The following is a 9,699-nucleotide window of genomic DNA, read 5'->3' on the forward strand; positions in this document are numbered from 1 at the left end:
CCCCTCCACTTATGCCAGCACCCACACACTTCATCTTCTACCAAAAAAATCCCCATCCAGCTCAAGCACGAGTTCTAGCTCTTTGCTGCAATTTTCGATCTCCTTGCTCAAAGCTCCATTCACAAAACTGCTTTGGGAGATTGTTGCTTGGTATGTGACTCCTCCATTGGTCCAATTAGTTTTTGTTCTAGTGCTTTATTCATTGCAAATTTTTGCTGCATAGGTGACCATGTTCTTGAGCTTGCATGTTAAATTTATGGGGTTCCAAGCAATTCTAATGCATGATATAGGCTCTAGGCATTTGTAGGAGTAGTTGCTATCAATCTTGTTTAGTTTTATTCACTCTTATTTTGAAGTTACTAAAATTTCAGAAATTTTTAGAAAAATGTTAAAGAAAATTTTGAGGGGCTCTTCTAGCCAAAGCTCTCAGGAAAAACAAGTCAAAGAGAAGGAAAAAGCCAAGTATAATCTTCCTCGCTTAGCGGAAGTACAGTCATGTGAATGGCCATGTGAGGATTTCTTGAAATAAGCTGGAATTCATGAAGATTTTTATTCTTTGATCAAGACTGCAGGCCTCACCGGTTTCATCAACGATCAGGTCGATCATTATCTCTTACTCACCAATACTTTCGTGCAAAACTTTTATTATAATCCTAAGAAGTCACCGCCTGCAGTATCATTTCATTTATATGATGAATTTAAAGAAATGTCTTTACGTACTTTTTGCGCGGTATGTAGGATAACTTATGAGGGAGAATTAGAGGAACCCCATCATGAAGATGTGGATGGCTTTGTTAAAACTATCGCTATAGAGGAGCCAAAGAAGGGTTCCGAGGCAAAAGTCTCTAGCATACACTTTCCTGTTTTACGCTATTTTGCCATATTTGCTAGTAGATGCTTGATTGGTCGTGGAAATAGTGGAAACTTGAGCGTTCCTGATATTATCATTCTTCAACATGCTTTGCTTGGAGACAATACTTTTAGTATGGGTGCCGTCGTTGCTAAACGGCTAGCCCTGAATCATACAAAAGGCCCCATATTTGGAGGTATCTATGTTGTACGTCTTGCTAGACATTTTCAGATACCCATTAGGCACCATGAGAAAGAGAGAGAAAATTGCCTCCTCACATTTTAGATTACAAGAGCATGGTAGCACACAAGTTTATTGTTGACAACGAAGATAGGATGCTCTTGTATAAACTTAGATTTAATAAGAAAGACTTTGAGATTATTATTTTGCCTGCGCCTTTGTTGTTTGATTTGCTTGCGGAAAATTTTCTTGTCACACCGGAAGCGGTGAACAATCATCGAGCTCAAGCTTTTACTCGGAACCTGAACCTGAGCCGGAACCTGAACTGGACCCTTATCGTGCATCATCTGTCCAGTGGGATCCGGAGATGACCAGCCAGTGGTATCCTGATTACACCTTTCATTACACCAGGGAGAGTAGCGGCGGTCCTTGGTACTAGACCAACTTAGGCCAAAAGCCTAACCTTTGGGGAGTACGTATTTCTCACCGACTTTACATTCATGTTCACACACTAGTCGTCGGTGCTCATACTCTTTCATTGTATTATCCATGCTAGTTTAAATTTCTTTTTCTAGTTTTCTTCTTGTGTGTTTGATAAACCTTGAGAAAAACCAAAAAAATTAGTTAGTTTAATTTCCATGCTTGTAGTAGAATTAAAATGAAAACCCAAAAAGATTTCTAGTTCTTCTTCTTACTTGTTGGGAGCTTTCCCGTGTAAATAGTTTTATTTTTTTTCTTTCCTTTGGGGGTCGAGAAGACCATATTGAAAATGCTTAGTGGCTCTCATATGCATGATTGTTTATTTAACTTAGAGCCCATATTACTTGTCTTCTCTCTTGAGTTGAATGCTTGCAGATTCCAGCTTAGTCCAATGCACGTGCACTATTATTACTATACACATCGTTCAGTCGTGCAAGTGAAAGGCAATAATGACGATATATGATGGACTTATTGGGATGAGAAAAGCTGGTATGAACTCGACCTCTCCTGTTTTTGTAAATATGATGAGTTCATCGTTTCTGAGTCAGCTTATTATGAGGTAAATATATTTGCATTGACATTTAGAGATTATAGTTGCTTGTGCCATGCTTGATTAGCTATGAGTTATAATGGTTTACCTTGCGTGCCAACATGCTATTAGAATGATTATGATGTGGTATGATGGGATGGTATCCTCCTTTGAATGAATTGAGTGACTCGACTTGGCACATGTTCACGCATGTAGTTGAATCAAATCAACATAGACTTCATGATATTTATGTTCATGGTGGATTATATCCTACTCATGCTTGTATTTGGTGTGAATTAATTTTAATGTATGTTTATGACTGTTGTCGCTCTCTAAGTTGGTCGCTTCCCAGTCTTTTGCTAGCCTTCACCTGTACTAAGCGGGAATACTGCTTGTGCATCCAAACTCCTTAAACCCCAAAGTTGTTCCATATGAGTCCACTATACCTTCCTATATGCGGTATTTACCTGCTGTTCCCAGTAAATTTGTATGTGCCAAACTCCAAACCTTCAAATGAAATTCTTTTTTGTATGCTCGAGCAGCTCATGTTACAGCTAGGGCTGCCTATATCTTCCATGCTAGGTGGGTTATTCACAAGAGGAGTGGACTCCGCTCCTCATTCACGAGAAAGGGCCGGTAACCGGGATGCCCAGTCCCACGATCCAAAAAGATCAAAGCAAATCAAAATAATTAAACAAAACTCCCCCAGGGCTGTTGTTAGTTGGAGGCACTCGTTGTTTCGAGCAAGCCATGGATTGATGCTTGTTGGTGGTTGGGGGAGTATAAACCTTTACCATTCTGTTTGGGAACTGCCTATAATGCATGTAGTATGGAAGATACAGCCATCTCATAGTTGTTGCGTTGATAGCAAAAGGATGCTGCTCAAAATGTTATTCAATCTCTATTTTAAAATCAAGCTCTGGCACCTCTAGAAATCCCTGCTTCCCTCTGCGAAGGGCCTATCTATTTACTTTTATGTTGAGTCATCACCCTTCTTATTAAAAAGCACCCGCTGGAGAGCACACTGTCATTTGCATTCATTACTATTGGTTTATATTGGGTATGACTTGACTGGATCTCTTTTACCATGAACTACAATGTTTAGTCAGTCCTTGATCTTTAAAGGTGCTCTGCATTTATGTTTTGCGGTCTCAGAAAGGGCTAGCGAGATACAATTTTGTTATATCATGTTATGATTGTTTTGAGAAAGTGTTGTCACCCGAGTTTTATTATTATGGCTCACTAGCTGATTATGCTATTGATATGAGTAATTGTGAGACCTAGGTGTTATTGTGAGTATGCTTAGTTCATAATATTTGTTGAAACTTGAATGCTGGCTTTTCATGTTTACAACAACAAGAGCAAACAGAGTTTGTAAAAGTTTTTCTTTATCACTTTCAGTTTATCAACTGAATTGCTTGAGGACAAGCAAAGGTTTAAGCTTGGGGGAGTTGATACGTCTCCAACGTATCTACTTTTCCAAACACTTTTGCCCTTGTTTTGGACTCTAACTTGCATGATTTGAATCAAACTAACCCGGACTGACGCTGTTTTCAGCAGAACTGCCATGATGTTGTTTTATGTGTAGAAAAGAAAAGTTCTCGGAATGTCCTGAAAATCTACGGAGGCACTTTTTGGAATTAATAAGAATTTATGGGTGAAAGAAATACACCACGGGGCCCACACCCTGTCCACGAGATAGGGGGGCGCCCCCCCCCTACAGGGCGCGCCCCCTATCTCGTGGGCCCCCTGGACCTCCACCGACCTCAACTCCAACTCCATATATCCATGTTCGGGGAGAAAAAAATCAGAGAGAAAGTTTCATCGCGTTTTACGACACGGAGCCGCCGCCAAGACCTGATCTCTCTTGGGAGGGCTGATCTGGAGTACGTTCGAGGCTCCAGAGAGGGGGATTCATCGTCGTCGTCATCATCAACCATCATCCATCACCAATTTCATGATGCTCACCGCTGTGCGTGAGTAATTCCATCGTAGACTTGCTGGACGGTGATGAGTTGGATGAGATTTAGCATGTAATCAAGTTAGTTTTGTTAGGGTTTGATCCCTGGTATCCACTATGTTCTGAGATTGATGTTGTTATGACTTTGCTATGCTTAATGCTTGTCACTAGGGCCCGAGTGCCATGATTTCAGATCTGAACCTATTATGTTTTCATGAATATATGTGTGTTCTTGATCCTATCTTGCAAGTCTATAGTCACCTATTATGTGTTATGATCCGACAACCCCGAAGTGACAATAATCGGGATACTTCTCGGTGATGACCGTAGTTTGAGGAGTTCATGTATTCACTATGTGCTAATGCTTTGTTCCGGTTCTCTATTAAAAGGAGGCCTTAATATCCCTTAGTTTCCGTTAGGACCCCGCTGCCACGGGAGGGTAGGCCAAAAGATGTCATGCAAGTTCTTTTCCATAAGCACGTATGACTATTTACGGAATACATGCCTACATTACATTGATGAACTGGAGCTAGTTCTGTGTCACCTCATGTTATAGCTATTACATGCGGAATCGCATCCGACATAATTATCCATCACTGAGCCATTGTCTACGAGCTTTTCACATATTGTTCTTCGCTTATTTACTTTTCCGTTGCTGCTATTACAACTACTACAAAAACCCCAAAACAATTATCTTTACTTTTGCCACTGTTACCTTTATTATCATACCACTTTTGCTACTAAATACTTTGCTGCAGATACTACGTTATCCAGGTGTGGTTGAATTGACAACTCAACTGCTAATACTCAAGAATATTCTTTGGCTCCCCTTGTGTCGAATCAATAAATTTGGGTTGAATACTCTACCCTCGAAAGCTGTTGCGATCCCCTACACTTGTGGGTTATCAGTTTGCCAGGGCGACCCCTTCTCCCCATTCCTGTTCAAAATAGCTGTCGATGCGCTGGCGGCCATACTCGATAAGGCCAAGTCAGCGGGACACATTAAGGGGATTGTCTCGCAGCTTGTTGGAGGCAACGGGATCTCCCTCCTCTAATATGCAGATGACACCATTATCATGGTGGAGGGCTCTGAGAGTGATATCTCGAACCTCAAGTTCCTCTTATTGTGCTTCCAGCAGATGTACGGCCTTAGGACCAACTTCGACAAGAGTGAGGTTATGGTCTTGGGCTACGACCAAGACGAGCGATAGAGCATAGCGGATCGGCTTAACTGACAGCTTGGGTGCTTCCCCACGACTTATCTGGGATACCCATTAGTGACGCCAGGCTTACGGTGGCCAAGCTGCGCCCCACGGTGGGGAAGCTCCAACATCGGATCGAGCCCTGGCAGGGTTGGTGGCTCTCGAAAGCGGCCCGTACGATGCTCATTAACTCGTCCCTCTCCAGCCTCCTATTATTCATCATGAGCTTCTACAGCCTTCCGGAGACTCTTCATCACGAGATTGCCACCGTTCAGGGGCGCTTCTTCTGGGCCGGCGAGGGTGATAAGAAGAAATACCACATGGTCAGGTGGTTTGAGATCTGCAAACCTCGCGACCAGGGCGGCCTTGGGATCATGTACTCCAAACGCATGAATATTGCCCTTCTGACTTGGTGCTTTGGAGTATTAGCAACAGAGATGGTGGCCTGTGGCTACGCATTATTCAACAGAAATACCTCCGAGGCCAACCTCTTGCCTTGTGTCAGCGATCTGGGGGCTCCCAGTTCTGGCAATGCATCATTCAGCTCATCCTTGTCCTCCGGATCGGAACCTCGATCGAGATTGGTTTTGGCACAGCCACGCTGTTCTGGTTCGATCGCTGGACTGGTGACACGCCCCTGGCGGCCTGCTTCCCGGACCTGTTCTGCATCGCGGTTTCCCCTCAGATCTCCGTGGCGACCGCCCTTATTGACTTAGGGCGGCTTGCGTTCCGGAGGCCTTTTGGTCTTGTTGAGAATGAGGACTGGCAGGAGTTGCTTGACTGTGTTGCTCTCCATGAGCCGGAGCTCACGTCTGACGATGACCGCGCTAGGTGGCGCCTCGAGCCGTCCGGTTAATTCTCCACCAAATCTCTCTATCTGGCCATCGCCCCCTCGCTCGGCCATGAGGCTCCTTCCTCCATTTGGGAGATTCGCCTCCCCTTGAAAATTAGGATCTTCCTATGGCAATGGATTCGTGGCCACCTCCCTTCTGGCATTGAGGTTCCGAAGTGCAATGGCCCTGGTGATGGGCGTTGCCCGCTCTGTGGGCATGAAGAAGATTCGAACCATATCTTCTTCACCTACGTGTCTGCGCAGTTCCTATGGAGCTGTTTCTGCGAGATTGTGGGTGGAAGTTGGGACCATACTAACTTCCCCGCTCTCTTTGCCAAACTCCAGGAGACCCCCCCCCCACCCGCGTTGCGCCACATTAGGTGGCTGACCATTGGGGTCCTTGCCTAGACGCTGTGGACTGTTAGGAATAAACTTGTGATTCAGCGTATCCCTCTTCGTCGTGCTACTGACGCTTTGTTCAAATGGTTTGGTTACTTGCAGCTTTGGCGGCAGCTTAGCCGCCCCAGGGAGAGAGGCGCCATCACCTCCATCATCACCCAGCTTCACGCGATGGCTCTCCGGATGGCTCCACCACTCCCCCCCATCGCCTGAGCCAGATTAGCTGTTCATCATCATCGACGCTGCCGCCCTTTGTTTTCTGTGCGTTCCTTGTTGCTTTGTTGGGCTTTTTGTGTTGTGCCCATAGCTGAACCTGTGTTGTGTGTTGTGTTTCGTGTGTTTGTGTTGGGCCTTCGTGCGGTGGCGTTGGGTGTGTGTGTTTCGTATGATACCTTGTGGACTTTGTGCTCCGTGGTTGCTTTATTTATAAAGCGGAGCGAAAGCCTTTTTGATAACTATAATCTAGTCAATTCATACCTAGGGTTTTTAACCCAGAGCTCGAGGCTCAGTATGCAAAAAGCACCACCATATCAAAATCAACCCATGTGTTGAACATGGAAAATAAAGAAGCTCCACTAGAGTTCCTTGGCGGATTCAAAAGGGGAGTTTTGGCATGAAAGTGTATGTCTTCAGCACTCATCCCATGTAGATCGATCCTTTTCAGAAGGCGTATATATGTGTCTTTGGGCAAGTCGAGGCCGACCTGACTTGCCACCGCTCCACGTGTATAGCGTACTATTACCCATGAACTTATGGCTACCTGTACCATGTTTGCCTCCGTAGTCGAAGTCGCAGCCGGAGCCGTGTCAGTGATGGCACCATCCAGACCACAGTAACTCTGAGGCACGCGCCATCACAGCTGCAACAGTTTCTGTCGTGGCGTTCCGCACTCGACATGGAGGTAGATGAAACTACAGTGGTAGTGATCAAGTGCGGCAATAAGAGCAACTCCAACGCGTCGACCCAAACGGGCGGCGCTTTTGCCCGCCTTTCGTCCGTTTGGGTCGGCCACCCGCTTGATGTCCGCCCCCTTTGAGATTTGGGTCGGCCGTGCGCCCAACATGTCGACCCATTTCATGTCCGCACGTAAATTTAGAAAAAAGCATGCGGCCATGTCATCACCCGAAAGTTCATGTCGGCACCATGTCAGCTTCGGCATACAATGCCATCTAAATAAAATACCACATAGTTCGGCTGGCGCACTTGCCAGTGGCCGACACACATGCCAGCACACAAAAAAAGGGCGGGAGTTTGACCACACCATCACGGCCATGGTCATGCCAGCACACTTGCCGGCATACAAAAAAGGATGACGCTCGCCGCCATTGGTTACTCGTTGTCGAACTTGAGCATGTCGGCCTGCATCGTCTTGAACCATGACCTCTTCCTTGGTGACATGGTGTTGTGATCCACCTTCATGATCTCCATCCCTGTCATCATGCTCCCGAGAGCCACTTCTTTCGCCTTGGTCTTGGCATTGGCGGCCTCGATCTCTAGCATCTTGGCTTGCTTCTCCTCCTCCACCTCAAGCATCTTGGCTTGCTTCTCCACGTCCATCTCAAGCCTCCTCCTTTGGATCTCCATGAAGGCGTTCATTTGTTCTTCTTTGTATCACCGATGCTCCTCCTCCCTTGAGTCCTTCTTGCTCATCATGCCCTCCACGCTTGCGATCAAGGCGTTCGATGCCGCATCCCACTTGTACTCCTTCTTGGAGTTGGTCTTCATCCGCGGGTGTGGCTTCTCGACGTCTTCCTCCTCCACGTCCCTCTCCCCCCCCACGTGACTTGAGGCGGCATATTGTGCCTTTAACTTCTCCTTGTCTTTGATGACCCTCGAACAATGGGAGAGGTTGAAGCACTTGTCGTCGTGTTGGACCTTGAATGCCTCCAAAGCTTGGAATGCCTACAAATGTGTTGCATGCAAGCATATTGGCAAAATGGATATGAAAATGGACATGCAAGCATAAACGGAATGACACAAAAGAGGGTGGCCGCTTGCATACCATGTCTTGCATGCCGATGTCGCTCACGGGGTGGGCCTTGACGCTCTCAAGAGTGGCACAAAACTAGTTGCACTCTTGTTGGATCACCCTCCATCACTTCGTAATGGACACCCACCCGCGCGTGCTTAGTATTTGGTACGGCGGAAACCTCTTGCGCTAATGGAACTCACGTGGACACAGATTCAAAAGGTTGATGCCTTTTATTCAGCGCCGACCTTGGGGTCTTGCCCAATGTCCCTCCAACACTCACAAAGAAGTTTGTCCTTGGCCACCATGTAAGCCTTTGTCCGCTTGCTCTTTCGCTTCGGCTTCACCCCAACGGCTTGGTTGGCGAGCTCATCCTCGAACAAAGGCTCCCCTTCGATGTCGCACTCATCCTCTTACTCTTGCCCGTAGTCCTTTAGAAACTCGTGGTCGAGTGGGAAGCCGTCCAGATCCAGGCCCACCTGATCATGCATGAAGGCCACCTGATATTGATCAAAGGTGGACGGTGTGAACGGCCCTCGGTCGTCCTGGCTTTGTGTCTCGTCGGAATTGTAGCCAGCCCCGACGGCACCACCAGCAGCCGGCGCAACACCCTCAAAGATGATGTTCTGCATGTAGTCATCATCGCCGGAGGCCGACATTCCATCGAACAGGTTGCATGCGCCCGACAGCATGTCCGCTGGCATGTGTCGCGCGCGTTTCCTCGCGCCTCCGGAAGATGAGCCACCGGCCACCGGTGTGGTGTTGAGGTCAATGGGCACGGGCACGGGCGTGGAAGGCGCCACCATGCTCACCTCGGGCGAGCACTCCTTGGAGAGGCGGGAGGCCTGCGAGTAGACGTGGAAGCCGGGTATCGGCTGCGTCGCCGACACGCGGGGAGAGTCGGGCAGCACCATCCGAGGGAACGCGGATGAGCCGGTGCTGGTCACGGCCACAGCGGCGTTGACGAGGCCGTGTTGGCTAGGGTTTAAACCTAGCATATATAGTGCCTCACTCGTTGCTGCCGTGACACGGGCGTTGGTGACCCCCTGCTATGCGGTGGCAGCAGCGACGGCGGCCGCCGCGATGGTTTCATCACTCGCGTCCGTCGTGTGCCTCCGGCCCTTCCTCTTCGCCGTCTCCCTTGCTCACTGTTTGGGCGTCAGTCTATTCTTCTGCTTGGGCGCAGTGACGGTCTTGCAGGGGGCGTGAGGCTTGCCTTTGCCGGAGGGGGTGGTCATCATGCCGGATGAGGCGAGGGAGGCGAGGTCGGCGGCGGCGTTGAGGTCCTTGATAACCCA

General features: G+C 47.6%; 1 pseudogene; it reads right to left on the reverse strand.

Annotated features, from left to right (window-relative positions):
* Positions 1–8,634: 8,634 nt before the first annotated feature.
* On the reverse strand, positions 8,635–9,315 carry LOC119360925 (annotated as a pseudogene).
* Positions 9,316–9,699: the final 384 nt, after the last annotated feature.

This window comes from Triticum dicoccoides, chromosome 2B (assembly GCF_002162155.2).
Source record: "Triticum dicoccoides isolate Atlit2015 ecotype Zavitan chromosome 2B, WEW_v2.0, whole genome shotgun sequence".
Lineage (NCBI taxonomy): Eukaryota > Viridiplantae > Streptophyta > Magnoliopsida > Poales > Poaceae > Triticum > Triticum dicoccoides.